Here is a 26,852-nt window from a genome sequence, read left to right as displayed (position 1 = left end):
AGTGCAGGAGCCCATGAAGAAATGGAGGACGAACTGGCGATGGGCATGGAAGACTCAGCAGATGAGTGAGAGCTTGCTCACATTTCGGTTGTGTGAGGTTGTGGGGAGAGGGCAGAGGAAGGATGCACGATTCTCACCTCTCTGCCACCAACACACTAAGGACTTGGTCCTCCTGGATGCACAAGACACATGAGCGCCTTCTTGCTGCACTACCTACATGACCCTCGGATTGTATGAATTTGAAGTAATCCTGAATATTGGGTTGCCACACTGTTAGATCCCCGGTACAAGACAAAATTTGGCGAACTAATTCCTGCCATAGAAATGGACGCACGTATACAGGAGTATCTGCAGAATGTGGTACGCAATCTTAGATCTACTTTTCCACTAAACACCAGTGCTGCACAGAGTGAATCTCAACGCTTTGTCATGGATAGGAGGAAATGGTCTTTTACTTGTCCACATCGGAGGGACCGAGGGATGGCTGCTGTGCTGAGATGGCGTTGAGTACGGTGTCCCTGCACAGTTGCACTTTTGGTCATATCCCAAAATGAGTTTAAAAAGGACAGATGCTGTTGGAAAGGGGAACAGGTGTGTTGGAAAGGGGAAAAAAGTTTTGGTCCGTAGATTTGGTGGTTAAGCAACTGTAACATTTGCTGAAGAAACACCATCTGTTACAGTGGGACTGGCAGATTTGGATAAAGTGGTATATAATCTGTGACCGCTATATAACGAAAATTAATAAGAAAAGAAAGAGAAAGGTATATATCCCCATCAGCAGTCAGTGTCCACCGTGCTCCCAGTTGGAAAAGGAGAGGTTGGCAACTGGAAGGTTTGGTGGAGGATACAGAGCTGTGTGGCTATGAAACTAATAGTAGCCTGAAACGAGTTAGACGCCATTCGGATCTGGAGACTGTGAGCCCTGTTAGCGTCACAGGGTCCACATGCCCACCCAGCCCAGAAACTACCTGTTAACAACACAGGGGCCATTGAGTACGCTGACCGTGTGCGTAGGGGCCACACCTGTGGACAGCAGGCGCATCAGCAGCAGCAGGCCTGTTAATGCCACTGGGCTGCACAAGCAGGACTGGTAGGACAGGAGCTGGTCTTAACCGTTCTGCGTTACCAACTGTGGTGGTGGCCTGCATCCACCACCCTATCCCTGCCTACCTCTGGCCTAAAGCCGCAATGGGTTCAACACATGGAGGTGTGCTCTTTCGGAGCATAATAGAAGACTGCGCACCTCCTTGTTGGCTCCAGCCCCTTTTATAACCTGGGTCCGCCCCAAACCAGGGTGAACCACAATGCACCTCCTGGAGACAAAAGTAGAGTGACACGTCATGAGTGGCATAACTAGCGTCCTATTTGGAAACGCAACTTCAATGATGACCTCATGGCTGCCATGACCCAAACACCTCACCAGTCATCGTCTGACCATCAATAATGCGGTGACAAGCCATAGGTGTGGGCCTCTGCAAGCCATTTGGGAGGACACCTGATGCCCTGTGGTCTATATGGGACCCCCACATCAGGGCCAGGGCCAAAGAGTTCATTACCGGACCTAGTCTCTGATGCAGGAAGTGCCTGAGCATGCTCAGTAGCATGAAATACAGTCTCTGAAAAAAGACTATCAGCTTTAGCATGGTGTCTAGGCACAAAACAGGACTTAGACCCGGCACGGAATGCAAGCACCTGTGCAAAGAGGCTTTTCACACTTAGTGTGGGAGCATGCGCTGTATCCCGAAAAGAAGACTTAGCGTCAGGAATAACACAGTCAGGCTGAGCATACTCACTACGCAAAACACTGTAATTATGCTGCAGCTGGGGTACATCGGCACACGCATGCGCACTAGCTGCCTCTCCACACTTAGACGTGGAGGGAAAATTGCTCTTGGAGATGCTGTCTATGAAATGAAGGAAAAGCTAAAGGAAGCCTGACTTTCTATCCTTCCGAATTATGAAATGCAGCAATGAATTCCATGAGTTTGCTATAACATTAGCGTAGCAAAATGTGCATCAGGGTGTGATGTAGAGGTGCTAGAAATAGCTTGTCACCAGTGGGGCACTAATGGAATACAACAGCCAGTTCTATGATGCCACTAAATGGCAGTATTTTGTGCTATCATTATAGCTTATTAAAAACAGAGCAGGAGGTTGTCATGCAGAGGTGCTGCACATAGATTTGCAGTAGTGTGAATAGACAAAAGTCCAATAGCCACGTTTAGGATGCCAGTAGGTACACTGAGTGTTTGCTAGTATAATGGCTGAATTTAAAAAAGTTTGAGTGTGCAATGCAGGCAGATGTGCTGCAAATATCGTTCCAATAGTGTGAATAGACAAAAGTCCAATAGCCACATTTAGGATGCCACTAGGTACACTGAGTGTTTGCTAGTATAATGGCTGAGTTTAAAAAAGTTTGAGTGTGCAATGCAGGCAGACGTGCTGCAAATATCGTTCCAATAGTGTGAATAGACAAAAGTACAATAGCCACGTTTAGGATGCCAGTAGGTACACTGAGTGTTTGCTAGTATAATGGCTGAATTTAAAAAAGTTTGAGTGTGCAATGCAGCAGACGTGCTGCAAATATCGTTCCAATAGTGTGAATAGACAAAAGTACAATAGCCACGTTTAGGATGCCAGTAGGTACACTGAGTGTTTGCTAGTATAATGGCTGAGTTTAAAAAAGTTTGAGTGTGCAATGCAGGCAGACGTGCTGCAAATATCGTTCCAATAGTGTGAATAGGCAAAAGTACAATAGCCACGTTTAGGACGCCAGTAGGTACACTGAGTGTTTGCTAGTATAATGGCTGAATTTAAAAAAGTTTGAGTGTGCAATGCAGGCAGACGTGCTGCAAATATCGTTCCAATAGTGTGAATAGACAAAAGTACAATAGCCACGTTTAGGATGCCAGTAGGTACACTGAGTGTTTGCTAGTATAATGGCTGAATTTAAAAAAGTTTGAGTGTGCAATGCAGGCAGACGTGCTGCAAATATCGTTCCAATAGTGTGAATAGACAAAAGTACAATAGCCACGTTTAGGATGCCAGTAGGTACACTGAGTGTTTGCTAGTATAATGGCTGAGTTTAAAAAAGTTTGAGTGTGCAATGCAGGCAGACGTGCTGCAAATATCGTTCCAATAGTGTGAATAGAAAAAAGTACAATAGCCACGTTTAGGATGCCAGTAGGTACACTGAGTGTTTGCTAGTATAATGGCTGAATTTAAAAAAGTTTGAGTGTGCAATGCAGGCAGACGTGCTGCAAATATCATTCCAATAGTGTGAATAGACAAAAGTACAATAGCCACGTTTAGGATGCCAGTAGGTACACTGAGTGTTTGCTAGTATAATGGCTGAATTTAAAAAAGTTTGAGTGTGCAATGCAGGCAGATGTGCTGCAAATATCGTTCCAATAGTGTGAATAGACAAAAGTCCAATAGCCACATTTAGGATGCCACTAGGTACACTGAGTGTTTGCTAGTATAATGGCTGAGTTTAAAAAAGTTTGAGTGTGCAATGCAGGCAGACGTGCTGCAAATATCGTTCCAATAGTGTGAATAGACAAAAGTACAATAGCCACGTTTAGGATGCCAGTAGGTACACTGAGTGTTTGCTAGTATAATGGCTGAATTTAAAAAAGTTTGAGTGTGCAATGCAGCAGACGTGCTGCAAATATCGTTCCAATAGTGTGAATAGACAAAAGTACAATAGCCACGTTTAGGATGCCAGTAGGTACACTGAGTGTTTGCTAGTATAATGGCTGAATTTAAAAAAGTTTGAGTGTGCAATGCAGGCAGACGTGCTGCAAATATCGTTCCAATAGTGTGAATAGACAAAAGTACAATAGCCACGTTTAGGATGCCAGTAGGTACACTGAGTGTTTGCTAGTATAATGGCTGAATTTAAAAAAGTTTGAGTGTGCAATGCAGGCAGACGTGCTGCAAATATCGTTCCAATAGTGTGAATAGACAAAAGTACAATAGCCACGTTTAGGATGCCAGTAGGTACACTGAGTGTTTGCTAGTATATTAGCTGAGTTTAAAAAAGTTTGAGTGTGCAATGCAGGCAGACGTGCTGCAAATATCGTTCCAATAGTGTGAATAGACAAAAGTACAATAGCCACGTTTAGGATGCCAGTAGGTACACTGAGTGCTAGTATAATGGCTGAATTTAAAAAAGTTTGAGTGTGCAATGCAGGCAGACGTGCTGCAAATATCGTTCCAATAGTGTGAATAGACAAAAGTACAATAGCCACGTTTAGGATGCCACTAGGTACACTGAGTGTTTGCTAGTATAATGGCTTAGTTTAAAAAAGTTTGAGTGTGCAATGCAGGCAGACGTGCTGCAAATGTCTTTGCACTAGTGGGACTATAGCAAAGTCCAATAGCCACGTTTAGGATGCCACTAGGTACACTGACTGTTTGCTAGTATAATGGCTTAGTTAAAAAGAGTTGGAGTCTGCAATGCAGGCAGACGTGCTCTGCAAATGTCTTTGCACTAGTGGGACTATAGCAAAGTCCAATAGCCACGTTTAGGATGCCACTAGGTACACTGAGTGTTTGCTAGTATAATGGCTTAGTTTAAAAAAGTTGGAGTGTGCAATGCAGGCAGACGTGCTCTGCAAATGTCTTTGCACTAGTGGGACTATAGCAAAGTCCAATAGCCACGTTTAGGATGCCACTAGGTACACTGAGTGTTTGCTAGTAAAATTGCTTAGTTTAAAAAAGTTGGAGTGTGCAATGCAGGCAGACGTGCTCTGCAAATGTCTTTGCACTAGTGGGACTATAGCAAAGTCCAATAGCCACGTTTAGGATACCACTAGGTACACTGAGTGTTTGCTAGTATAATGGCTTAGTTATAATGAGTTGGAGTGTGCAGAGGACAGGAGGGTACAGTGGCAGGATTGTGGTGCTCTGAGTAGAGGAATGGAAGCCTGCCTTTCTATTCCCTCCTAATGGTGAAATGCAGGGAGGAAATCCCTGACCTTGGCTACACAGACGCTGGCGCTGTTTTCGGGACCTGTCACCTATGGCTCTCTGACCCTGCCGGTTTGAGCCCTTAAAAGGACTGCTATAAAGTGCTCTCCCTAAGCTGTCTAACGCTGTGTATGCAGCGCATACAGCTGTATCGGCGATAGGACTCAGGAGGACGTAGCTGCGACAGTGATGTCTGACACCAAAGACGCAGAAGGCAGGTAATGGCGTCCTGGAAGAAAATGTCCGGTTTTATAATGCAGGGACATGTGACATGGACATCCTATCACACATGCCGTTGCTTCTCTGGCTCAAAGTCCACTTAGCTGTGTGTGTGTCTGGGATTGGCTGACATGCTGGCCCGCCCCACAAGACGCGCGCGCTTAGGGAATGAAGACAAGAAAAAAAAAAAAAAAATGGCAATCGCCATTATAGAAACAGCAGTGATCTGAAGGCGCTGTTCACGCACACTATACACTGAAATGTCATAATAGTGTGATTCACAGAGTGACTTACACTATTACAGCAGAAACCAAGCTAGGATTTAGCTGGTTTTTTGCTGCTAAAACCGTTCTCGAACGTTTCTAGAACTATCGAGCTTTTGCAAAAAGCTCGAGTTCTAGTTCAATCTAGAACAGGCCCCAAAATCACTCGAGCCTAGAACTGGAGAACCACGAACCACGAACCGCGCTCAACTCTACCCAGGACCTTCTGCGTGTAAAGCAGACGTGATTTCCACTACACTATGAAACCTTTGAAAGCCTGCAAAGTAATGGCATTTAGAGACGAGTTTTGACCGTCAGGGGAAAAAAAAAAATAAATTTGTAGTTCTGTTTGTGATGGAAGCCAAAACATCCCGTCATTCAACAACAAAGCCGAGAACTTCATATATTGTAGTTGGATAGCGTATTATTTCAACACTAAGAACAGATTGGTTTCACTGGGGATTGAACCCAGGACCTTCTGCCTGTTAAGCAGACGTGATGACCACTACACTATGAAACCTGACGAAAAGTTACTGTGTATTGGCTAGCAGAGCAGAATTGTGACTGACGGGGCCTTTTTATTGCTGAAGGAAAGTATTTTTGGTTAATGAAACATTTAAAATTTTTATTACATATTTTACCAGTTTTATTCCTACAAAGGGATTTTGCTTAAAAGGAAGTTTACATTAAATGTGTTACTTTTTTCCACATAGTTTAGTTGTTTGCTTTTGTATTTAAAGGAACTATATATTTTGAAACAAACAGGATTTTTATAATACGGGATTATGTTTTCTGCTAAAATGGTCATTAAAAAAGAAACCCAAAATCGTAGTTCTCTTGGTGAGGGAAGCCAAAATATATTATCAGTTGGCAACAAAACCAAGAATTTCATATATTACAGGTTGATAGCAAATTACTACAACAGCGAAAACGGCTTGTTTTTATTGGGGATTGAACCCAGGACCTTCTGCGTATGAAGTAGACGTGATGACCACGCCACTATGAAACCTGTGAAATCCTCCGAAGTAATGGCATTTAGAGACGAGTTTTGACCGCCAGGGGAAAAAAAAAAAAAATAATTTGTAGTTCTGTTTGTGATGGAAGCCAAAACACACCGCCATTGGGCAACAATGCCGAGAACTTCATATATTGTAGTTGGATAGCGTATTATTTCAACACTAAGAACAGATTGGTTTCACTGGGGATTGAACCCAGGACCTTCTGCCTGTTAAGCAGACGTGATGACCACTACACTATGAAACCTGACGAAAAGTTACTGTGTATTTGGCTAGCAGAGCAGAATTGTGACTGACGGGGCCTTTTTATTGCTGAAGGAAAGTATTTTTGGTTAATGAAACATTTACAATTTTTATTACATATTTTACCAGTTTTATTCCTACAAAGGGATTTTGCTTAAAAGGAAGTTTACATTAAATGTGTTACTTTTTTCCACATAGTTTAGTTGTTTGCTTTTGTATTTAAAGGAACTATATATTTTGAAACAAACAGGATTTTTATAATACGGGATTATGTTTTCTGCTAAAATGGTCATTAAAAAAGAAACCCAAAATCGTAGTTCTCTTGGTGAGGGAAGCCAAAATATATTATCAGTTGGCAACAAAACCAAGAATTTCATATATTACAGGTTGATAGCAAATTACTACAACAGCGAAAACGGCTTGTTTTTATTGGGGATTGAACCCAGGACCTTCTGCGTATGAAGTAGACGTGATGACCACGCCACTATGAAACCTGTGAAATCCTCCGAAGTAATGGCATTTAGAGACGAGTTTTGACCGCCAGGGGAAAAAAAAAAAAATAATTTGTAGTTCTGTTTGTGATGGAAGCCAAAACACACCGCCATTCGGCAACAATGCCGAGAACTTCATATATTGTAGTTGGATAGCGTATTATTTCAACACTAAGAACAGATTGGTTTCACTGGGGATTGAACCCAGGACCTTCTGCGTGTTAAACAGACGTGATGACCACTACACTATGAAACCTGACGAAAAGTTACTGTGTATTGGCTAGCAGAGCAGAATTGTGACTGACGGGGCCTTTTTATTGCTGAAGGAAAGTATTTTTGGTTAATGAAACATTTACAATTATTATTACATATTTTACCAGTTTTATTCCTACAAAGGGATTTTGCTTAAATTGAAGTTTATATTGAATGTGTTACTTTTTTCTCCATAGTTTGGTCTTATGCTTTTGTATTTATGGGAACTATATATTTTGAAACAAATAGGATTTTTATAATATGGGATTATGTTTTCTGCTAAAATGGTCAATAAAAAAGAAACCCAAAATCGTAGTTCTCTTTGTGATGGAAGCCAAAATGTATTGTCATTTGGCAACGAAACCAAGAATTTCACATATTACAAGTCGATAGGAAATTACTTCAACACCAAAAACAGATTGGTTTCACTGGGGATTGAACCCAGGACCTTCTGCGTGTGAAGCAGACGTGATGACCACTACAATATGAAACCTTTGAAATCCTGCAAAGTAATGGCAATTAGAGACGAGTTTTGACCGCCAGGGGAAAAAAAAATAATTCGTAGCTCTGTTGGTGATGGAAGCTAAAACATCCCGTTATTCGTCAACAAAGCCAAGAACTTTATATACTGCAGGTTGATAGGGGATTATTTCAACACCAAGAACAGATTGGTTCTACTGGGGATTAAACGCAGGACCTTCTGCGTGTTAAGCAGACGTGATGACCACTACTCTATGAAACCTGATGGAAAGTTACTGTGTATTGGCTAGCAGAGCAGAATTGTGACTGACGGGGCCTTTTTATTGCTGAAGGAAAGTATTTTTGGTTAATGAAACCTTTTCAATTTTTATTACATATTTTACCAGTTTTATTCCTACAAAGGGATTTTGCTTAAAAGGAAGTTTACATTGAATGTGTTACTTTTTTCCATATAGTTTAGTTGTTTGCTTTTGTATTTAAAGGAACTATATATTTTGAAACAAACAGGATTTTTATAATATGGGATTATGTTTTCTGCTAAAATGGTCAATAAAAAAGAAACCCGAAATCGTAGTTCTCTTGGTGATGGAAGCCAAAATATATTATCAGTTGGCAACAAAACAAAGAATTTCATATGTTTCAGGTTGATAGCAAATTACTTCAACAGCGAAAACGGCTTGTTTTTACTGGGGATTGAACCCAGGACCTTCTGCGTGTGAAGTAGACGTGATGACGACTCCACTATGAAACCTGTGAAATCCTGCAAAGTAATGGCATTTAGAGACGAGTTTTGACCGCCAGGGGAAAAAAAAAAATAATTTGTAGTTCTGTTTGTGATGGAAGCCAAAACATCCCGTCATTAAACAACAAAGCCGAGAACTTCATATATTGTAGTTGGATAGCGTATTATTTCAACACTAAGAACAGATTGGTTTCACTGGGGATTGAACCCAGGACCTTATGCGTGTTAAGCAAACGTGATGACCACTACACTATGAAACCTGACAAAAAGTTACTGTGTATTGGCTAGCAGAGCAGAATTGTGACTGACAGGGCCTTTTTATTGCTGAAGGAAAGTATTTTTGGTTAATGAAACATTTACAATTTTTATTACATATTTTACCAGTTTTATTCCTACAAAAAGATTTTGCTTAAAAGGAAGTTTACATTAAATGTGTTACTTTTTTCCACATAGTTTAGTTGTTTGCTTTTGTATTTAAAGGAACTATATATTTTGAAACAAACAGGATTTTTATAATATGGGATTATGTTTTCTGCTAAAATGGTCAATAAAAAAGAAACCCAAAATCGTAGTTCTCTTGGTGAGGGAGGCCAAAATATATTATCAGTTGGCAACAAAACAAAGAATTTCATATATTACAGGTTGATAGCAAATTACTACAACAGCGAAAACAGCTTGTTTTTATTGGGGATTGAACCCAGGACCTTCTGCGTGTGAAGTAGACGTGATGACCACTCCACTATGAAACCTGTGAAATCCTCCGAAGTAATGGCATTTGGAGACGAGTTTTGACCGCCAGGGGAAAAAAAAAATAATTTGTAGTTCTGTTTGTGATGGAAGCCAAAACACACCGTCATTCGGCAACAATGCCGAGAACTTCATATATTGTAGCTGGATAGCGTATTATTTCTACACTAAGAACAGATTGGTTTCACCGGGGATTGAACCCAGGACCTTCTGCGTGTTAAGCAGACGTGATGACCACTACACTATGAAACCTGACAAAAATTTACTGTGTATTGGCTAGCAGAGCAGAATTGTGACTGACGGGGCCATTTTATTGCTGAAGGAAAGTATTTTTGGTTAATGAAACATTTACAATTTTTATTACATATTTTACCAGTTTTATTCCTACAAAGGGATTTTGCTTAAATTGAAGTTTATATTGAATGTGTTACTTTTTTCTCCATAGTTTGGTCTTTTGCTTTTGTATTTATGGGAACTATATATTTTGAAACAAATAGGATTTTTATAATATGGGATTATGTTTTCTGCTAAAATGGTCAATAAAAAAGAAACCCAAAATCGTAGTTCTCTTTGTGATTGAAGCCAAAATGTATTGTCATTTGGCAACGAAACCAAGAATTTCACATATTACAAGTCGATAGGAAATTACTTCAACACCAAAAACAGATTGGTTTCACTGGAGATTGAACCCAGGAACTTCTGCATGTGATGCAGACATGATGACCACTACACTATGAAACCTTTGAAATCCTGCAAAGTAATGGCAATTAGAGACGAGTTTTGAACGCCAGGGGAAAAAAAACAAATTCGTAGCTCTGTTGGTGATGGAAGCTAAAACATCCCGTTATTCGGCAACAAAGCCAAGAAATTTATATACTGCAGGTTGATAGGGGATTATTTCAACACCAAGAACACATGGGTTTCACTGGGGATTGAACCCAGGACCTTCTGTGTGTAAAGCAGACGCGATTTCCACTACACTATGAAACCGTTGAAAGCCTGCAAAGTAATGGCAATTAGAGATGAGTTTTGACCGCCAGGGGAAAAAAAACAAATTCGTAGCTCTGTTGGGGATGGAAGCCAAAACATCCCATCATTCGGCAACAAAGCCAAGAACTTCATATATAGTAGTTTAATTGAGTATTATTTCAACACCAAGAACAGATTGGTTTTACTGGGGATTTAACGCAGGACCTTCTGCGTGTTAAGCAGACGTGATGACCACTACTCTATGAAACCTGATGGAAAGTTACTGTGTATTGGCTAGCAGAGCAGAATTGTGACTGACGGGGCTTTTTTATTGCTGAAGGAAAGTATTTTTGGTTAATGAAACATTTACAATTTTTATTACATATTTTACCAGTTTTATTCCTACAAAGGGATTTTGCTTAAAAGGAAGTTTACATTGAATGTGTTACTTTTTTCCACATAGTTTAGTTGTTTGCTTTTGTATTTAAATTAACTATATATTTTGAAACAAACAGGATTTTTATAATATGGGATTATGTTTTCTGCTAAAATGGTCAATAAAAAAGAAACCCAAAATCGTAGTTCTCTTGGTGAGGGAAGCCAAAATATATTATCAGTTGGCAACAAAACCAAGAATTTCATATATTACAGGTTGATAGCAAATTACTTCAACAGGGAAAACGGCTTGTTTTTACTGGGGATTGAACCCAGAACCTTCTGCATGTGAAGTAGACGTGATGACCACTCCACTATGAAACCTGTGAAATCCTGCAAAGTAATGGCAATTAGAGACGAGTTTTGACAGCCAGGGGAAAAAAAAAAAAATAATTTGTAGTTCTGTTTGTGATGGAAGCCAAAACATACCGTCATTCGGCAACAATGCCGAGAAATTCATATATTGTAGTTGGATAGCGTATTATTTCAACACTAAGAACAGATTGGTTTCACTGGGGATTGAACCCAGGACCTTCTGCGTGTTAAGCAGACGTGATGACCACTACACTATGAAACCTGACGAAAAGTTACTGTGTATTGGCTAGCAGAGCAGAATTGTGACTGACGGGGCCTTTTTATTGCTGAAGGAAAGTATTTTTGGTTAATGAAACATTTACAATTATTATTACATATTTTACCAGTTTTATTCCTAGAAAGGGATTTTGCTTAAATTGAAGTTTATATTTAATGTGTTACTTTTTTCTCCATAGTTTGGTCTTTTGCTTTTGTATTTATGGGAACTATATATTTTGAAACAAATAGGATTTTTATAATATGGGATTATGTTTTCTGCTAAAATGGTCAATAAAAAAGAAACCCAAAATCGTAGTTCTCTTTGTGATGGAAGCCAAAATGTATTGTCATTTGGCAACGAAACTAAGAATTTCACATATTACAAGTCGATAGGAAATTACTTCAACACCAAAAACAGATTGGTTTCACTGGGGATTGAACCCAGGATCTTCTGGGTGTAAAGCAGATGTGATTTCCACTACACTATGAAACCTTTGAAAGCCTGCAAAGTAATGGCAATTAGAGACGAGTTTTGACCGCCAGGAAAAAAAAAAACAAATTCGTAGCTCTTTTGGGGATGGAAGCCAAAACATCCCATCATTCGGCAACAAAGCCTAGAACTTCATATATTGTAGTTTAATTGAGTATTATTTCAACACCAAGAACAGATTGGTTTTACTGGGGATTGAACCCAGGACCTACTGCGTGTAAAGCAGAAGTAATTTCCACTACACTATGAAACCTTTGAAATCTTGCAAAGTAATGGCAATTAGAGTCGAGTTTTGACCGCCAGGGGAAAAAAAACAAATTCGTAGCTCTGTTGGTGATGGAAGCTAAAACATCCCGTTATTCGGCAACAAAGCCAAGAACTTTATATACTGCAGGTTGATAGGGGATTATTTCAACACCAAGAACACATGGGTTTCACTGGGGATTGAACCCAGGACCGTCTGCGTGTAAAGCAGATGTGATTTCTACTACACTATGAAACCTTTGAAATCCTGCAAAGTAATGGCAGTTAGAGACGAGTTTTGACCGCCAGGGGAAAAAAGAAACAAATTCGTAGCTCTGTTGGTGATGGAAGCCAAAACATCCAATCATTCGGCAACAAAGCCAAGAATTTCATATATTGTAGTTTAATTGGGTATTATTTCAACACCAAGAACAGATTGGTTTTACTGGGGATTGAACACAGGACCTTCAGCGTGTTAAGCAGACGTGATAACCACTACTCTATGAAACCTGATGTAAAGTTACTGTGTATTGGCTAGCAGAGCAGAATTGTGACTGACGGGCCTTTTTTTTGCTGAAGGAAAGTATTTTTGGTTAATGAAACATTTACAATTTTTATTACATATTTTACCAGTTTTATTCCTACAAAGGGATTTTGCTTAAATGGAAGTTTACATTGAATGTGTTACTTTTTTCTACATAGTTTAGTCGTTTGCTTTTGTATTTAAAGGAACTATATATTTTGAAACAAACAGGATTTTTATAATATAAGATTATGTTTTCTGCTAAAATGGTCAATAAAAATGAAACCCAAAATCGTAGTTCTTTTGGTGATGGAAGCCAAAATATATTATCAGTTGGCAACAAAACCAAGAATTTCATATATTACAGGTGTATAGCATATTAATTCAACAGCGAAAACGGCTTGTTTTTACTGGGGATTGAACCCAGTTGCCTTCTGCGTGTGAAGCAGACGTGATGAAAACTACACTATGAAACCTTTGAAAACCTGCAAAGTAACGGCAATTACAGACGAGTTTTGACCGCCAGGGGAAAAAAAACAAATTTGTAGCTCTATTGGTGATGGAAGCTAAAACATCCCGTTATTCGGCAACAAAGCCAAGAACTTTATAGATTGCAGGTTGATAGGATATTATTTCAACACCAAGAACACATGGGTTTCACTGGGGATTGAACCCAGGGGCTTCTGCGTGTAAAGCAGACGTGATTTCCACTACACTATGAAACCTTTGAAAGCCTGCAAAGTAATGGCAATTAGAGACGAGTTTTGACCGCCAGGGAAAAAAAAACAAACAAATTCGTAGCTCTGTTGGTGATGGAAGCCAAAACATCCCATCATTCGGCAACAAAGCCAAGAACTTCATATATTGTAGTTTAATTGGGTATTATTTCAACACTAAGAACAGATTGGTTTCACTGGGGATTGAACACAGGACCTTCTGCGTGTTAAGCAGACGTGATGACCACTACTCTATGAAACCTGATGGAAAGTTACTGTGTATTGGCTAGCAGAGCAGAATTGTGACTGACGGGGCCTTTTTATTGCTGAAGGAAAGTATTTTTGGTTAATGAAACATTTACAATTGTTATTACATATTTTACCAGTTTTATTCCTACTAAGGAATTTTGCTTAAATGGAAGTTTACAATGAATGTGTTACTTTTTTCTACATAGTTTAGTCGTTTGCTTTTGTATTTAAAGGAACTATATATTTTGAAACAAACAGGATTTTTATAATATGGGATTATGTTTTCTGCTAAAATGGTCAATAAAAAAGAAACCCAAAATCGTAGTTCTCTTGGTGATGGAAGCCAAAATATATTATCAGTTGGCAACAAAACCAAGAATTTCAAATATTACAGGTTGATAGCAAATTACTTCAACAGCGATAACGGCTTGTTTTTAATGGGGATTGAACCCAGGACCTTCTGCATGTGAAGCAGACGTGATGACGACCCCACTATGAAACCTGTGAAATCCTGCAAAGTAATGGCATTTAGAGACGAGTTTTGACCGCCAGGGGAAAAAAAAAATAATTTGTAGTTCTGTTTGTGATGGAAGCCAAAACATCCCGTCATTCGGCAACAAAGACGAGAACGTCATATATTGTAGCTGGATAGCGTATTATTTCAACACTAAGAACAGATAGGTTTCACTGGGGATTGAACCCAGGACCTTCTGCATGTTAAGCAGACGTGATGGCCACTACACTATGAAACCTGACAAAAAGTTACTGTGTATTGGCTAGCAGAGCAGAATTGTGACTGACGGGGCCTTTTTATTGCTGAAGGAAAGTATTTTTGGTTAATGAAACATTTACAATTATTATTACATATTTTACCAGTTTTATTCCTACAAAGGGATTTTGCTTAAATTGAAGTTTATATTGAATGTGTTACTTTTTTCTCCATAGTTTGGTCTTTTGCTTTTGTATTTATGGGAACTATATATTTTGAAACAAATAGGATTTTTATAATATGGGATTATGTTTTCTGCTAAAATTGTCAATAAAAAAGAAACCCAAAATCGTATTGGCTAGCAGAGCAGAATTGTGACTGACGGGGCCTTTTTATTGCTGAAGGAAAGTATTTTTGGTTAATGAAACATTTACAATTATTATTACATATTTTACCAGTTTTATTCCTAGAAAGGGATTTTGCTTAAATTGAAGTTTATATTTAATGTGTTACTTTTTTCTCCATAGTTTGGTCTTTTGCTTTTGTATTTATGGGAACTATATATTTTGAAACAAATAGGATTTTTATAATATGGGATTATGTTTTCTGCTAAAATGGTCAATAAAAAAGAAACCCAAAATCGTAGTTCTCTTTGTGATGGAAGCCAAAATGTATTGTCATTTGGCAACGAAACTAAGAATTTCACATATTACAAGTCGATAGGAAATTACTTCAACACCAAAAACAGATTGGTTTCACTGGGGATTGAACCCAGGATCTTCTGGGTGTAAAGCAGATGTGATTTCCACTACACTATGAAACCTTTGAAAGCCTGCAAAGTAATGGCAATTAGAGACGAGTTTTGACCGCCAGGAAAAAAAAAAACAAATTCGTAGCTCTTTTGGGGATGGAAGCCAAAACATCCCATCATTCGGCAACAAAGCCTAGAACTTCATATATTGTAGTTTAATTGAGTATTATTTCAACACCAAGAACAGATTGGTTTTACTGGGGATTGAACCCAGGACCTACTGCGTGTAAAGCAGAAGTAATTTCCACTACACTATGAAACCTTTGAAATCTTGCAAAGTAATGGCAATTAGAGTCGAGTTTTGACCGCCAGGGGAAAAAAAACAAATTCGTAGCTCTGTTGGTGATGGAAGCTAAAACATCCCGTTATTCGGCAACAAAGCCAAGAACTTTATATACTGCAGGTTGATAGGGGATTATTTCAACACCAAGAACACATGGGTTTCACTGGGGATTGAACCCAGGACCGTCTGCGTGTAAAGCAGATGTGATTTCTACTACACTATGAAACCTTTGAAATCCTGCAAAGTAATGGCAGTTAGAGACGAGTTTTGACCGCCAGGGGAAAAAAGAAACAAATTCGTAGCTCTGTTGGTGATGGAAGCCAAAACATCCAATCATTCGGCAACAAAGCCAAGAATTTCATATATTGTAGTTTAATTGGGTATTATTTCAACACCAAGAACAGATTGGTTTTACTGGGGATTGAACACAGGACCTTCAGCGTGTTAAGCAGACGTGATAACCACTACTCTATGAAACCTGATGTAAAGTTACTGTGTATTGGCTAGCAGAGCAGAATTGTGACTGACGGGCCTTTTTTTTGCTGAAGGAAAGTATTTTTGGTTAATGAAACATTTACAATTTTTATTACATATTTTACCAGTTTTATTCCTACAAAGGGATTTTGCTTAAATGGAAGTTTACATTGAATGTGTTACTTTTTTCTACATAGTTTAGTCGTTTGCTTTTGTATTTAAAGGAACTATATATTTTGAAACAAACAGGATTTTTATAATATAAGATTATGTTTTCTGCTAAAATGGTCAATAAAAATGAAACCCAAAATCGTAGTTCTTTTGGTGATGGAAGCCAAAATATATTATCAGTTGGCAACAAAACCAAGAATTTCATATATTACAGGTGTATAGCATATTAATTCAACAGCGAAAACGGCTTGTTTTTACTGGGGATTGAACCCAGTTGCCTTCTGCGTGTGAAGCAGACGTGATGAAAACTACACTATGAAACCTTTGAAAACCTGCAAAGTAACGGCAATTACAGACGAGTTTTGACCGCCAGGGGAAAAAAAACAAATTTGTAGCTCTATTGGTGATGGAAGCTAAAACATCCCGTTATTCGGCAACAAAGCCAAGAACTTTATAGATTGCAGGTTGATAGGATATTATTTCAACACCAAGAACACATGGGTTTCACTGGGGATTGAACCCAGGGGCTTCTGCGTGTAAAGCAGACGTGATTTCCACTACACTATGAAACCTTTGAAAGCCTGCAAAGTAATGGCAATTAGAGACGAGTTTTGACCGCCAGGGAAAAAAAAACAAACAAATTCGTAGCTCTGTTGGTGATGGAAGCCAAAACATCCCATCATTCGGCAACAAAGCCAAGAACTTCATATATTGTAGTTTAATTGGGTATTATTTCAACACTAAGAACAGATTGGTTTCACTGGGGATTGAACACAGGACCTTCTGCGTGTTAAGCAGACGTGATGACCACTACTCTATGAAACCTGATGGAAAGTTACTGTGTATTGGCTAGCAGAGCAGAATTGTGACTGACGGGGCCTTTTTATTGCTGAAGGAAAGTATTTTTGGTTAATGAAACATTTACAATTGTTATTACATATTTTACCAGTTTTATTCCTACTAAGGAATTTTGCTTAAATGGAAGTTTACAATGAATGTGTTACTTTTTTCTACATAGTTTAGTCGTTTGCTTTTGTATTTAAAGGAACTATATATTTTGAAGCAAACAGGATTTTTATAATATGGGATTATGTTTTCTGCTAAAATGGTCAATAAAAAAGAAACCCAAAATCGAAGTTCTCTTGGTGATGGAAGCCAAAATATATTATCAGTTGGCAACAAAACCAAGAATTTCAAATATTACAGGTTGATAGCAAATTACTTCAACAGCGATAACGGCTTGTTTTTAATGGGGATTGAACCCAGGACCTTCTGCATGTGAAGCAGACGTGATGACGACCCCACTATGAAACCTGTGAAATCCTGCAAAGTAATGGCATTTAGAGACGAGTTTTGACCGCCAGGGGAAAAAAAAAATAATTTGTAGTTCTGTTTGTGATGGAAGCCAAAACATCCCGTCATTCGGCAACAAAGACGAGAACGTCATATATTGTAGCTGGATAGCGTATTATTTCAACACTAAGAACAGATAGGTTTCACTGGGGATTGAACCCAGGACCTTCTGCATGTTAAGCAGACGTGATGGCCACTACACTATGAAACCTGACAAAAAGTTACTGTGTATTGGCTAGCAGAGCAGAATTGTGACTGACGGGGCCTTTTTATTGCTGAAGGAAAGTATTTTTGGTTAATGAAACATTTACAATTATTATTACATATTTTACCAGTTTTATTCCTACAAAGGGATTTTGCTTAAATTGAAGTTTATATTGAATGTGTTACTTTTTTCTCCATAGTTTGGTCTTTTGCTTTTGTATTTATGGGAACTATATATTTTGAAACAAATAGGATTTTTATAATATGGGATTATGTTTTCTGCTAAAATTGTCAATAAAAAAGAAACCCAAAATCGTAATTCTCTTTGTGATGGAAGCCAAAATGTATTGTCATTTGGCAACAAAACCAAGAATTTCACATATTACAAGTCGATAGGAAATTACTTCAACACCAAAAACAGATTGGTTTCACTGGGGATTGAACCCAGGACCTTCTGCGTGTGAAGCAGACGTGATGACCACTACACTATGAAACCTTTGAAATCCTGCAAAGTAATGGCAATTAGAGATGAGTTTTGACTGCCAGGGGAAAAAAAACAAATTCGTAGCTCTGTTGGTGATGGAAGCTAAAACATCCCGTTATTCGGCAACAAAGCCAAGAAATTTATATACTGCATGTTGATAGGGGATTATTTCAACACCAAGAACACATGGGTTTCACTGGGGATTGAACCCAGGACCTTCTGTGTGTAAAGCAGACGTGATTTCCACTACACTATGAAACCGTTGAAAGCCTGCAAAGTAATGGCAATTAGAGATGAGTTTTGACCGCCAGGGGAAAAAAAAAAAAATTCGTAGCTCTGTTGGGGATGGAAGCCAAAACATCCCATCATTCGGCAACAAAGCCAAGAACTTCATATATAGTAGTTTAATTGAGTATTATTTCAACACCAAGAACAGATTGGTTTTACTGGGGATTGAACGCAGGACCTTCTGCGTGTTAAGCAGACGTGATGACCACTACTCTATGAAACCTGATGGAAAGTTACTGTGTATTGGCTAGCAGAGCAGAATTGTGACTGACGGGGCCTTTTTATTGCTGAAGGAAAGTATTTTTGGTTAATGAAACATTTACAATTTTTATTACATATTTTACCAGTTTTTTTCCTACAAAGGAATTTTGCTTAAAAGGAAGTTTACATTGAATGTGTTACTTTTTTCCACATAGTTTAGTTGTTTGCTTTTGTATTTAAAGGAACTATATATTTTGAAACAAACAGGATTTTTATAATATGGGATTATGTTTTCTGCTAAAATGGTCAATAAAAAAGAAACCAAAAATCGTAGTTCTCTAGGTGAGGGAAGCCAAAATATATTATCAGTTGGCAACAAAACCAAGAATTTCATATATTACAGGTTGATAGCAAATTACTTCAACAGGGAAAACGGCTTGTTTTTACTGGGGATTGAACCCAGAACCTTCTGCATGTGAAGTAGACGTGATGACCACTCCACTATGAAACCTGTGAAATCCTGCAAAGTAATGGCAATTAGAGACGAGTTTTGACCGCCAGGGGAAAAAAAAAATAAATTGTAGTTCTGTTTGTGATGGAAGCCAAAAAATCCCGTCATTCGGCAACAAAGCCGAGAACTTCATATATTGGAGTTGGATAGCGTATTATTTCAACACTAAGAACAGATTGGTTTCAATGGAGATTAAACCCAGGACCTTCTGCGTGTTAAGCAGAAATGATGACCACTACACTATGAAACCTGACGAAAAGTTACTGTGTATTGGCTAGCAGAGCAGAATTGTGACTGACAGGGCCTTTTTATTGCTGAAGGAAAGTATTTTTGGTTAATGAAACATTTACAATTTTTATTACATATTTTACCAGTTTTATTCCTACAAAGGGATTTTGCTTAAATTGAAGTTTATATTGAATGTGTTACATTTTTCTCCATAGTTTGGTCTTTTGCTTTTGTATTTATGGGAACTATATATTTTGAAACAAATAGGATTTTTATAATATGGGATTATGTTTTCTGCTAAAATGGTCAATAAAAAAGAAACCCAAAATCGTAGTTCTCTTTGTGATGGAAGCCAAAATGTATTGTCATTTGGCAACGAAACCAAGAATTTCACATATTACAAGTCGATAGGAAATTACTTCAACACCAAAAACAGATTGGTTTCACTGGGGATTGAACCCAGGACCTTCTGCGTGTGAAGCAGACGTGATGACCTCTACACTATGAAACCTTTGAAATTCTGCAAAGTAATGGCAATTAGAGACGAGTTTTGACTGCCAGGGGAAAAAAAAACAAATTCGTAGCTCTGTTGGTGATGGAAGCTAAAACATCCCGTTATTCTGCAACAAAGCCAAGAACTTTATATACTGCAGGTTGATAGGGAATTATTTCAACACCAAGAACACATGGGTTTCACTGGGGATTGAACCCAGGACCTTCTGCGTGTAAAGCAGACGTGATTTCCACTACACTATGAAACCTTTGAAAGCCTGCAAAGTAATGGTAATTAGAGACGAATTTGACCGCCAGGGAAAAAAAAAACAAATTCGTAGCTCTGTTCGGGATGGAAGCCAAAACATCCCATCATTCGGCAACAAAGCCAAGAACTTCATATATTGTAGTTTAATTGAGTATTATTTCAACACCAAGAACAGATTGGTTTTACTGGGGAATGAATGCAGGACCTTCAGCGCGTTAAGCAGACGTGATGACCACTACTCTATGAAACCTGATGGAAAGTTACTGTGTATTGGCTAGCAGAGCAGAATTGTGACTGACGGGGCCTTTTTATTGCTGAAGAAAGTATTTTTTGTTAATGAAACATTTACAATTTTTATTACATATTTTACCAGTTTTATTCCTACAAAGAAATTTTACTTAAAAGGAAGTTTACATTTAATGTGTTACTTTTTTCCACATAGTTTAGTTGTTTGCTTTTGTATTTAAAGGAACTATATATTTTGAAACAAACAGGATTTTTATAATATGGGATTATGTTTTCTGCTAAAATGGTCAATAAAAAAGAAACCCAAAATCGTAGTTCTCTTGGTGATGGAAGCCAAAATATATTATCAGTTGGCAACAAAAGAAAGAATTTCATATGTTACAGGTTGATAGCAAATTACTTCAACAGCGCAAACGGCTTGTTTTTACTGGGGATTGAACCCAGGACCTTCTGCGTGTGAAGTAGACGTGATGACGACTCCACTATGAAACTTGCGAAATCCTGCAAAGTAATGGCATTTAGAGACGAGTTTTGACCGCCAGGGGAAAAAAAATAATAATTTGTAGTTCTGTTTGTGATGGAAGCCAAAAAATCCCGTCATACGGCAACAAAGCCGAGAACTTCATATATTGTAGTTGGATAGCGTATTATTTCAACACTAAGAATAGATTGGTTTCACTGGGGATTGAACCCAGGACCTTCTGCGTGTGAAGCAGATGTGATGACCACTACACTTTGAAACATTTGAAATCTTGCAAAGTAATGGCAATTAGAGACAAGTTTTGACCGCCAGGGAAAAAAAACCAAATTCGTAGCTCTGTTGGTGATGGAAGCTAAAACATCCCGTTATTCGGCAACAAAGCCAAGAACTTTATATACTGCAGGTTGATAGGGGATTATTTCAACACCAAGAACACGTGGGTTTCACTGGGGATTGAACCCAGGACCTTCTGCGTGTAAAGCAGACGTGATGACCACTACACTATGAAACCTTTGAAATCCTGCAAAGTATTGGCAATTAGAGACGAGTTTTGACCGCCAGGGAAAAAAAAAACAAATTCGTAGCTCTGTTGGGGATGGAAGCCAAAACATCCCATCATTCGGCAACAAAGCCAAAAACTTCATATATTGTAGTTTAATTGAGTATTATTTCAACACCAAGAACAGATTGGTTTTACTGGGGACTGAACGCAGGACCTGCTGCATGTTAAGCAGACGTGATGACCACTACTCTATGAAACCTGATGGAAAGTTACTGTGTATTGGCTAGCAGAGCAGAATTGTGACTGACGGGGCCTTTTTATTGCTGAAGGAAAGTATTTTTGGTTAATGAAACATTTACAATTTTTATAACATATTTTACCAGTTTTATTCCTACAAAGGGATTTTGCTTAAAAGGAAGTTTACATTGAATGTGTTACTTTTTTCCACATAGTTTAGTTGTTTGCTTTTGTATTTAAAGGAACTATACATTTTGAAACAAACAGGATTTTTATAATATGGGATTATGTTTTCTGCTAAAATGGTCAATAAAAAAGAAACCCAAAATTGTAGTTCTCTTGGTGAGGGAAGCCAAAATAAATTATCAGTTGGCAACAAAACAAAGAATTTCATATATTACATGTTGATAGCAAATTACTTCAACAGCGAAAACAGCTTGATTTACTGGGGATTGAACCCAGGACCTTCTGCGTGTGAAGTAGACGTGATGACCACTCCACTATGAAACCTGTGAAATCCTGCAAAGTAATGGCATTTAGAGACGAGTTTTGACCGCCAGGGGAAAAAAAAAAAATAATTTGTAGTTCTGTTTGTGATGGAAGCCAAAACATACCATCATTCGGCAACAATGCCGAGAACTTCATATATTGTAGTTGGATAGAAAATTATTTCAACACTAAGAACAGATTGGTTTCACTGGGGATTGAACCCAGGACTTTCTGCGTGTTAAGCAGACGTGATGACCACTACATTATGAAACCTGACGAAAAGTTACTGTGTATTGACTAGCAGAGCAGAATTGTGACTGACGGGGCCTTTTTATTGCTGAAGGAAAGTATTGTTGGTTAATGAAACATTTACAATTATTATTACATATTTTACCAGTTTTATTCCTACAAATGGATTTTGCTTAAATTGAAGTTTATATTGAATGTGTTACTTTTTTCTCCATAGTTTGGTCTTTTGCTTTTGTATTTATGGGAACTATATATTTTGAAACAAATAGGATTTTTATAATATGGGATTATGTTTTCTACTAAAATGGTCAATAAAAAAGAAACCCAAAATCGTAGTTCTCTTTGTGATGGAAGCCAAAATGTATTGTCATTTGGCAACGAAACCAAGAATTTCACATATTACAAGTCGATAGGAAATTACTTCAACACCAAAAACAGATTAGTTTCACTGGGGATTGAACCCAGGACCTTCTGCGTGTGAAGCAGACGTGATGACCACTACACTATGAAACCTTTGAAATCCTGCAAAGTAATGGCAATTAAAGACGAGTTTTGACCGCCAGGGGAAAAAAAACAAATTCGTAGCTCTGTTGGTGATGGAAGCTAAAACATCCCGTTATTCGGCAATAAAGCCAAGAACTTTATATACTGCAGGTTGATAGGGGATTATTTCAACACCAAGAACACATGGGTTTCACTGGGGATTGAACCCAGGACCTTCTGCGTGTAAAGCAGACGTGATTTCCACTACACTATGAAACCTTAGAAAGCCTGCAAAGTAATGGCAATTAGAGATGAGTTTTGACTGCCAGGGAAAAAAAAAACAAATTCGTAGCTCTGTTGGGGATGGAAGCCAAAACATCCCATCATTCGGCAACAAAGCCAAGAACTTCATACATTGTAGTTTACTTGAGTATTTTTCAACACCAAGAACAGTTTGGTTTTACTGGGGATTGAACGCAGGACCTTCTGCGTGTTAAGCAGACGTGATGACCACTACTCTATGAAACCTGATGGAAAGTTACTGTGTATTGGCTAGCAGAGCAGAATTATGACTGACAGGGCCTTTTTATTGCTGAAGGAAAGTATTTTTAGTTAATGAAACATTTACAATTATTATTACATATTTTACCAGTTTTATTCCTACAAAGGGATTTTGCTTAAATTGAAGTTTATATTGAATGTGTTACTTTTTTCTCCATAGTTTGGTCTTTTGCTTTTGTATTTATGGGAACTATATATTTTGAAACAAATAGGATTTTTATAATCTGGGATTATGTTTTCTGCTAAAATGGTCAATAAAAAAGAAACCCAAAATCGTAGTTCTCTTTGTGATGGAAGCCAAAAGGTATTGTCATTTGGCAACGAAACCAAGAATTTCACATATTACAAGTCGATAGGAAATTACTTCAACACCAAAAACAGATTGGTTTACTGGGGATTGAACCCCGGACCTTCTGAGTGTGAAGCAGACGTGATGACCACTACACTATGAAACCTTTGAAATCCTGCAAAGTAATGGCAATTAGAGACGAGTTTTGACCGCCAGGGGAAAAAACACAAATTAGTAGCTCTGTTGGTGATGGAAGCTAAAACATTCCATTATTCGGCAACAATGCCAAGAACTTTATATACTGCAGGTTGATAGGGGATAATTTCAACACCAAGAACACATGGGTTTCACTGGGGATTGAACCCAGGACCTTCCGAGTGTAAAGCAGACGTGATTTCCACTACACTATGAAACCTTTGAAAGCCTGCAAAGTAATGGCAATTAGAGACGAGTTTTGACCGCCAGGGAAAAAAAAAACAAATTCGTAGCTCTGTTGGGGATGGAAGCCAAAACATCCCATCATTCGGCAACAAAGCCAAGAACTTCATATATTGTAGTTTAATTGAGTGTTATTTCAACACCAAGAACAGATTGGTTTTACTGGGGATTGAACCCAGGACCTTCCGAGTGTAAAGCAGACGTGATTTCCACTACACTATGAAACCTTTGAAAGCCTGCAAAGTAATGGCAATTAGAGACGAGTTTTGACCGCCATGGAAAAAAAAAACAAATTCGTAGCTCTGTTGGGGATGGAAGCCAAAACATCCCATCATTCGGCAACAAAGCCAAGAACTTCATATATTGTAGTTTAATTGAGTATTATTTCAACACCAAGAACAGATTTGTTTTACTGGGGATTGAACTCAGGACCTTCTGCGTGTTAAGCAGACGTGATGACCACTACTCTATGAAACCTGATGGAAAGTTACTGTGTATTGGCTAGCAGAGCAGAATTGTGACTAACAGGGCCTTTTTATTGCTGAAGGAAAGTATTTTTGGTTAATGAAACATTTACAATTTTTATTACATATTTTACCAGTTTTATTCCTACAAAGGGATTTTGCTTAAAAGGAAGTTTACATTGAATATGTTACTTTTTTCCACATAGTTTAGTTGTTTGCTTTTGTATTTAAAGGAACTATATATTTTGAAACAAACAGGATTTTTATAATATGGGATTATGTTTTCTGCTAAAATGGTCAATAAAAAAGAAACCCAAAATCGTAGTTCTCTTGGTGATGGAAGCCAAAATATATTATCAGTTGGCAACAAAACAAAGAATTTCATATGTTACAGGTTGATATAAAATTACTTCAACAGCGAAAACAGCTTGTTTTTACTGGGGATTGAACCCAGGACCTTCTGTGTGTGAAGTAGACGTTATGACCACTCCACTATGAAACCTGTGAAATCCTGCAAAGTAATGGCATTTAGAGACGAGTTTTGACCGCCAGGGGAAAAAAAAAAATAATTTGTAGTTTTGTTTGTGATGGAAGCTAAAACATACCGTCATTCGGCAACAATGCCGTGATCTTCATATATTGTAGTTGGATAGCGTATTATTTCAACTCTAAGAACAGATTGGTTTCACTGGGGATTGAACCCAGGACCTTCTGCGTGTTAAGCAGACGTGATGACCACTACACTATGAAACCTGATGAAAAGTTACTGTGTATTGGCTAGCAGAGCAGAATTGTGACTGACGGGGCCTTTTTATTGCTGAAGGAAAGCATTTTTGGTTAATGAAACATTTACAATTATTATTACATATTTTACCAATTTTATTCCTACAAAGGGATTTTGCTTAAATTGAAGTTTATATTGAATGTGTTACTTTTTTCTCCATAGTTTGGTCTTTTGCTTTTGTATTTATGGGAACTATATATTTTGAAACAAATAGGATTTTTATAATATGGGATTATGTCTTCTGCTAAAATGGTCAATAAAAAAGAAACCCAAAATCGTAGTTCTCTTTGTGAAGGAAGCCAAAATGTATTGTCATTTGGCAACGAAACCAAGAATTTCACATATTACAAGTCGATAGGAAATTACTTCAACACCAAAAACAGATTGGTTTCACTGGAGATTGACCCCAGGACCTTCTGCGTGTGTAGCAGATCTGATGACCACTACACTATGAAACCTTTGAATACCTGCAAAGTAATGGCAATTAGAGACGAGTTTTGACCGCCAGGGGAAAAAAAACAAATTCGTAGCTCTGTTGGTGATGGAAGCTAAAACATCCCGTTATTCAGCAATAAAGCCAAGAACTTTATATACTGCAGGTTGATAGGGAATTATTTCAACACCAAGAACACATGGGTTTCACTAAGGATTGAACCCAGGACCTTCTGCGTGTAAAGCAGACGTGATTTCCACTAAACTATGAAACCTTTGAAAGCCTGCAAAGTAATGGCAATTAGAGATGAGTTTTGACCGCCAGGGAAAAAAAAAACAATTTCGTAGCTCTGTTGGGGATGGAAGCCAAAACATCCCATCATTCGGCAACAATGCAATATAGTTGGATAGCGTATTATTTCAACTCTAAGAGCAGATTGGTTTCACTGGGGATTGAACCCAGGACCTTCTGCGTGTTAAGCAGACGTGATGACCACTACACTATGAAACCTGACGATAAGTTATTGTGTATTGGCTAGCAGAGCAGAATTGTGACTGACGGGGCCTTTTTATTGCTGAAGGAAAGTATTTTTGGTTAATGAAACATTTACAATTATTATTACATATTTTACCAGTTTTATTCCTACAAAGGGATTTTGCTTAAATTGAAGTTTATATTGAATGTGTTACTTTTTTCTCCATAGTTTGGTCTTTTGCTTTTGCATTTATGGGAACTATATATTTTGAAACAAATAGGATTTTTATAATATGGGATTATGTTTTATGCTAAAATGGTCAATAAAAAAGAAACCCAAAATCGTAGTTCTATTTGTGATGGAAGCCAAAATGTATTGTCATTTGGCAACGAAACCAAGAATTTCACATATTACAAGTCGATAGGAAATTACTTCAACACCAAAAACAGATTAGTTTCACTGGGGATTGAACCCAGGACTTTCTGCGTGTGAAGCAGACGTGATGACCACTACACTATGAAACCTTTGAAATCCTGCAAAGTAATGGCATTTAGAGACGAGTTTTGACCGCCAGGGGAAAAAAAATAATAATTTGTAGTTCTGTTTGTGATGGAAGCCA

At 38.1% G+C, this 26,852-nt stretch overlaps 9 non-coding genes across 9 annotated transcripts; all 9 read right to left on the bottom strand.

Annotated features, from left to right (window-relative positions):
- Window positions 1-7,389: 7,389 nt before the first annotated feature.
- Window positions 7,390-7,462, bottom strand: TRNAV-AAC (transfer RNA valine (anticodon AAC)). Its single transcript has one exon. It is a non-coding gene; the product is annotated as a tRNA-Val (tRNA).
- Window positions 7,463-9,606: 2,144 nt separating this feature from the next.
- On the bottom strand, window positions 9,607-9,679 carry TRNAV-AAC (transfer RNA valine (anticodon AAC)). Its single transcript has one exon. It is a non-coding gene; the product is annotated as a tRNA-Val (tRNA).
- A 1,656-nt stretch (window positions 9,680-11,335) lies between these two features.
- Window positions 11,336-11,408, bottom strand: TRNAV-AAC (transfer RNA valine (anticodon AAC)). The gene has a single exon. It is a non-coding gene; the product is annotated as a tRNA-Val (tRNA).
- Window positions 11,409-18,053: 6,645 nt separating this feature from the next.
- TRNAV-CAC (transfer RNA valine (anticodon CAC)) lies at window positions 18,054-18,126 on the bottom strand. The gene has a single exon. It is a non-coding gene; the product is annotated as a tRNA-Val (tRNA).
- Window positions 18,127-20,030: 1,904 nt separating this feature from the next.
- Window positions 20,031-20,103, bottom strand: TRNAV-UAC (transfer RNA valine (anticodon UAC)). Its single transcript has one exon. It is a non-coding gene; the product is annotated as a tRNA-Val (tRNA).
- A 1,164-nt stretch (window positions 20,104-21,267) lies between these two features.
- TRNAV-UAC (transfer RNA valine (anticodon UAC)) lies at window positions 21,268-21,340 on the bottom strand. Its single transcript has one exon. It is a non-coding gene; the product is annotated as a tRNA-Val (tRNA).
- Window positions 21,341-22,995: 1,655 nt separating this feature from the next.
- Window positions 22,996-23,068, bottom strand: TRNAV-UAC (transfer RNA valine (anticodon UAC)). Its single transcript has one exon. It is a non-coding gene; the product is annotated as a tRNA-Val (tRNA).
- Window positions 23,069-25,221: 2,153 nt separating this feature from the next.
- On the bottom strand, window positions 25,222-25,294 carry TRNAV-AAC (transfer RNA valine (anticodon AAC)). Its single transcript has one exon. It is a non-coding gene; the product is annotated as a tRNA-Val (tRNA).
- A 901-nt stretch (window positions 25,295-26,195) lies between these two features.
- Window positions 26,196-26,268, bottom strand: TRNAV-AAC (transfer RNA valine (anticodon AAC)). The gene has a single exon. It is a non-coding gene; the product is annotated as a tRNA-Val (tRNA).
- Between the last annotated feature and the right edge of the window lie 584 nt (window positions 26,269-26,852).

The sequence above is a fragment of the Anomaloglossus baeobatrachus genome, chromosome 2, assembly GCF_048569485.1.
Source record: "Anomaloglossus baeobatrachus isolate aAnoBae1 chromosome 2, aAnoBae1.hap1, whole genome shotgun sequence".
NCBI lineage: Eukaryota > Metazoa > Chordata > Amphibia > Anura > Aromobatidae > Anomaloglossus > Anomaloglossus baeobatrachus.
This window is presented reverse-complemented; position numbering and strand designations above follow the sequence as displayed.